At 40.9% G+C, this 6,269-nt stretch overlaps 1 pseudogene; it reads left to right on the forward strand.

Moving 5' to 3' along the window:
- The window catches only part of LOC119320689, a 91,081-nt pseudogene extending 85,250 nt beyond the window's left edge, over positions 1 to 5,831 (forward strand).
- The last annotated feature ends 438 nt before the right edge of the window (positions 5,832 to 6,269 follow it).

The raw sequence follows: 6,269 nt of genomic DNA on the forward strand, positions 1-6,269 counted from the left end.
GGTTGCGGTGGGTCGTCGGCGGCGGTGGAGCTAGCGGGGGAGGGTGCGGCTGGGATCGAGATCGAGATCAAAAAGTGTCCATGAAAATATACACGGTGCGCCATTAGCAGTTTTGCAAAAAAGTAAAAAAAAATTATATACTAATGGCACACTGCTTACAAGGTGCGCCATTACTTGGTAGAACTAGTAATGGCGGACTTTGGCATCATGCGCCATTAGAGTGTATGGAAAAATGAAAAAAAAATCAATACTAGTGGCGCACTGTGTGCCTGGTGCGCCATTAGTGTCTTCCACACTAATGGCGCACCTCTGACCGGTGCGCCATTAGTATATAGTAGTGGCGCACTGCTTACCAGGTGCGCCATTAGTATCAATCCTATCTATAGCCCTTTTCCTAGTAGTGTTTCTTTGTTTTTGAAGAGATAATTCATAACTCATAAATCGAACACCATTGACCCCACGTGCGAGAGACTGGCTCATCATTCTCTAGGGACCCCTCCCTCTTTTCAATATCCTCCAGCGACAGAACAAGCACTGTGAGACGGAACCTAATCAACTATTATATCTGGAGAATAAAACACTCCGCATCATGCTTACTCAAGCACATGTAGGATGGATCTAGAGCCAATCGTGAACTTTTAATTGAATTTTAAAATCTTCAATCACAGATCAAAAGTAGATCATGAAATTTAAAAACCATTAATGAATGCCACCAGTCCACCTCGTCGTTGGTTCTATCCAGCTTGATCTCCGTGGCAAGAGGCTCGTGCGACAGACGCGATGGCGGCCTATAACCTCCTCCTTCTTGATAGGGCACAACCACTCGGAGTGATCTTAGCGAGATGACGGCGGCCTGATGTAATAGAACCGGTGCTGCCATGCCACGGGGCACGACCATGGAAGGAATATATGCTAGCACATCTCCGTCACACTCACCATGGACCCCTTCCATGAGGTGAGGCTTGCAAGCCTCGCAGTCCGTCTCCTTCATCTCCTCCTAGTACCTCCACCGCAATGGAATCGTTGATTCCAGCGAAAACACACTCAATTCCTCCTACATAGAGGCTCCTCAACACCTCCGACAGCCTCCTTGCCAGGTAGCACACAGGATAGTACGCGTAGAGGAACAAACCTTTCTACGACACTTCCGGCAAAGCCTTACCCTACAACGGCGGCAGCAAGCGGCCATATGCTACAAATATACAACACTTGAGCTGCAGCCGCAAAATTTGCTCCAAACAGGGGACCATGCAGGACCTCAATAAAATGGTTATTTTATATCACTTTGTGCCAGAAACACTGCTCCAAAAACTTCCCTAAAATAGGACACCCACGAGACGACAGCCAAGGTGTATTTTAGGGCACCAATTTTAGGTTGTTGTTGCAGATGAACATTTTCTGGTGCCCTAAATTCACTTTTTGGTGCCTTCAATTTTACTCCAACTGTTTTTTACACCCTATTATAGGGCTATGGTTGGAGATTCTATGAGTTCTCTTAGGATTTTGAATTAGCTTCTCTATTTTTGTATTTCCCCCATTGTCCAGTCTCAGCACCAAGAGGAAGGAACTATGCCTCCTCTCTTCTTCCCTACCAGATATTCTCTTTTATCTTACTTCAGCAAGAACAATTAACAACCAGGTTCAATGCAACTAGCACACGAAGGCTATAAATCCATCACGCTCCTCCCTACCTCAAACACCAGCCACCCCTCCTACGAGAAGTTCTCATTTGCCTTCTTTCAGCAACCAGCAAAAAAACTTCTCCTTCACTCCACTGTAAGACAGCTGCATTAGCAGCCCAAAAACAGATTCGGGCAACACAACTCTTCTCTACTTCTTTGCTATAGTGCATACCTCACCCATCTCTCCTTTCACCACCACAAACCAACACGGCAGACCTGCAGGTCCTTTTACTCGCACGCACTATCGACTGTCATCTTTTATTTCGAGCAGCTAGCCAGCCACATATCAGCCTCTTGCTGCTACTGCCAGCACCCCACCTACATGCACGAGCCATGAGGAGGGGGCCCGGTTCGTGGTTGCACGCCAAAAGATTCAATGCCGATTATCTGAGATGCCACGCACTCCTGGCCACAAGCACCTATTCTCTCTGCTCTAGTCCACCACCACCAGAGGTTGTCCCCTGCTCCATACCAGTTCCTCTCTACTAAAGGCTATGCCTCTGCTGCAGCTTCTCCCATGAAATTTCCCCCTCACTCCAGAAGCTCCACTAGCACCAAAACCTCTCTTCACCCACAACTACGACTACAAGCACCAGCTTTCCTCTCATCGCTAGCAATGGCTTTAGTTGTAACCTAGGTGTCATACCATGTCTTTTTTACAGGAACCATACCATATTGTTTCTTGCGGGGAAATTTGTTACACTCTCTTGCTCTCTAGCTATAAACTACATGTATGAGTAGATATACGAAAGGGTGGGTCCTTGGGCCAAACCCATACACACACCCCACACATGCACTCAACCCAACATATATCCTTACTAGGTTATTGATTGGTAGAAGTTTTCACCGTGTTTCTAAGTTATGTAACTGTTTTACTACTCAATTCAGTCATATCTCCATTTCCTTACATAATAGGTGTAGAAGCCTTGAAGTTGAAGTGTAGGACGTGAAATGATCTTGGTCCTTTCGGCCCCACTTTTCATAATTGTACAGGGAAAGCACATACATTTTCTATTGGTACTAATTAGTGGGGCATATTGTCCAAAAAGACTTTGATAGCGAGGGGCCAATGAGGTCCAAACATGTCAAACTCCAACAAAACGGGTATTTTGTCTATTTTATGAATTATAGAGGGTATTAGCATTTTAATTATTTCGGGACTGCAACATTTCAGTGTTCCAACATCTCCACTACATATGATTCCTTTCTTTTTGTATGTAACATGAGCTTGCATATATATTAAAGATTTTTTGTACTGGTCATCAAATAGTGCATATTTCCGTATGTATATGTGGACTTTTGTTCAATTCTATTTTCCTTTTCCTGCTCAAATATTCCTTGTATCATTTTTCAGAGGGAAATAGTGGAAAGATCCTACTACGCTTCTAGAAATTATTTTGGTGGAAAATGTACAATGGAGGGAGGGTAGCCAGAACTACCTTATAAATTATGTAAGCACTCTTGCATTTCCTCTTTGAGTGTAGGTTTTGCTCTATATGTATCATTAGCAAAGTATTATTTGAATATGCTAAAACATTCATGAATGGTAGGTGTGTTACCATCAAATATGATCATGCTATTGTGATTCCATTAGCTCTAGCATACAAGAAACCGTCCCAAAGAAGCCTTTGTTCTTGTTCCTCGTTTTACTTTCTTCTAACATAGACATGACTTGCATGGCTAAATTCCACTCTTGGTTCAACATCCACCAAAAGTTTTGGCTAAAGTCACATATAAATGTAAGCGTGTTGCAGTCCTTCCTTAGAATATCTCTGTTATAGATCGTGTCAAGTAAAAGCCAGAAAAGAGCCTATGTTTATGTTCACAATATGGCTTCCATCTTCATGACATAGGGATGGGAGAAGGATCATGATTGTTTATAGTCTTGTAAAAAAAATTACAGTAAAAAAGGAACCTTGCCCATAGTGAATTTCTAGGAGCCATCATCATCAAAATAGCTTAATTTATCAAGAATAATGACAAGGTTATTGCATTTGGCATAAGCCATGGATGATAGGGACGAAACATATCATATATAGATTCACAGGTTAAGGCCTTCTGAATGGTCTTCTCCTCGTCAATAGTAAAATAATGCAGTTGGGTTGATTGAGATTGCATAGGATGATCAGACCATGTGTCCTAACAAAACCAAACAGTGTCACATCCCCTAAAATCACATTTAGCCAAAGACTAAAATTTGTTCCCTGGAGACATACAATCTCTCGACCAAAAGGAGCAATGCCAACCAAAGTGTTGTGGGGCAGACATGTTAGAGTAATGAGCTTGCAAGATGAAGTTCATCCAAGGGATGTTCTTTTTGTTCGGAACTTCATCAGTAGAGCAGAATTCTGCACTCTCAGATGAGGTACCTCTAGACCACATAACTCGGACCTACACGCAAGACCTCATTTGATAAGACCTTTACCCACCTAAAAATATCTTTGCCTACATACAAGATCACATTTTTATCACTTTCTTACTGATGGTCTGAAGCATAATTGATTGCTTTTTTCAAGTTAGAATTAATATAATTTGTCTTTGTACGACAACACATGCATGTCTTGGATTGACCAGATTTAATGACAATGTGATGTACATAATACATTTACTTATTTTCCACTACAATCATAAAGTAGGATCAAATATTTTAGATTGAGAAACAAAGATTTAGTTGTTTTGAATGGTGGACGTTCGGATCATGTTAATTGTTTCTGATTATAGGAATTCCATGTGTACTCTTTCCAGTGGGGAAAAATTCAAGATATTGTTTGTCTGAAAACAATAGAGATCAATTGAAGAGTGAAATGGGGGGGATTTTAAAAATCACCTTAAGGATCTTCGTCACTCTCAAAACTGTTCAATAATGGTAAGATCACTTTCCTACATTATAGAACATTCATCCTTGTTCTTATGATTTGACATCTGCCCCTTTAGGATTATTTACTTTTGTGCTGAAGTGAGTTTGAAATTGTATTTGATATACCTAGATAACTATGTCTTTTGTAGCGTCAGTTTGCTTTCATCATAAGTTTTAGTAGTTACAGAAACATCATAGATATAAGCATGAACTGATTTTTACTTGCAACCAATATCGTATTAGGTGATTTCCCTATTGTTGAATGTTTATTGTTCGAAAAATGGCTTAGAGGGAATGAAGCAGGTAAGATTGACACTTGATTTTTCATTTATAGTCTTTAGAAGGTATGGCTATTCCGAATAGTATGTTTAAGCTATTTATGACACTGATGCAGGTTGCAAAGATGTTAAAAGTGAACAAAAGAATTGGTTTAGCAACAACAAAAGATGATTCATATATTTATATATGTCCTAGACACAAGGACATAATAATAGTCCTTGCAAAATATGGTTTCTGGAAAGATGCGTCAACAATAGATACAAACCAAGACTCATTAATCGGTTTTGTTGTACGGGACCGAAAATCACCAGTAAACAAAAGCAAGGGAGAGGTAAGTATTGAGAAAATACACGAAATCTAGGGCACTCATGTGGAATCACAAAAAGTGATATGCGGTAAGCTTGTATTATCTATTAGTCCACATGCACTCTAGTACTTGCTGCTCATGGACATCATCCATCTCTTCAGATCAACAATCATACCATGTCCATCCTCCTCATGCACCAGTAGATGATGGCCTATATATATTTTCGGCGTCCTCTCGTTCTAGCAGATCAAGGCTCATATTGTTTGTATCCTCCTCCTGGACTACTAGGTCACGACTTCCATGCTCGTCGTCCTCCTATTGGACTATCAGGTGAAGGATTACATCCTAGAGATCCTCCTCATGCACCAGAATGTCAAGACATATTTCATCAGCTTCCTCCTTGTGCACCAAATTTTGCACTAGAATATTTCAGGCCCTTAACAGCCATGGAAACAACAAAGGTATTTCTCCTGACCTGCAACATTGGATGTTTAGCGAATGGCTTGAGACTGACTATGTTATTGTAGGTTCACAACACTTGAGGCCACCTAGCGGTTCTGCTCCTGGTCATTTGTGGCATAGAATGTTATGCGCAAGGTCCGGGAATAATCTTCCTGGTTTTGGATGATCGGAAGGCTTCTCTGTCTCTAGCTCCACATATTACTCTAGATTCAAAAATGGGTCGGGTAGCATGCCTCCCAACTAAATTCATTGATGAAATTGCAGCCTTGTCCCAAGAAGCATTCTGAATGATTTGTCTTATATTGGTGTATTCAGAAGTACAAGGAAGACACCAGGACATGGATTCTTGTTTCTATTTCCAATTGGGCCAATTACTCCCAATATCCATAGAACATAATTCCTGATGTGTACAATGATGCATATGACATTTCATTTAGTCTGATGATAGGATGTTTGCCATCACTAGTATGTTCCAACCCACATTGGTACATGTATCTTCAGATTTGGTGATTAATGAGGTTATTATGTATTTTTCTGGATAGTCATTTGATGTTTTTCTTCTGTATGTCTAGTAAACTATTCCGTAGGGTAGATATTGCGATGGAACAAGTCCTGTAGTCTCATCATCGTACTAGTGGGCTTCTTCTTTGTACTAAAAATCTTATCAAACACCTCCCTCGCT

The sequence above is a fragment of the Triticum dicoccoides genome, chromosome 6B, assembly GCF_002162155.2.
Source record: "Triticum dicoccoides isolate Atlit2015 ecotype Zavitan chromosome 6B, WEW_v2.0, whole genome shotgun sequence".
In the NCBI taxonomy this organism is placed as follows: domain Eukaryota; kingdom Viridiplantae; phylum Streptophyta; class Magnoliopsida; order Poales; family Poaceae; genus Triticum; species Triticum dicoccoides.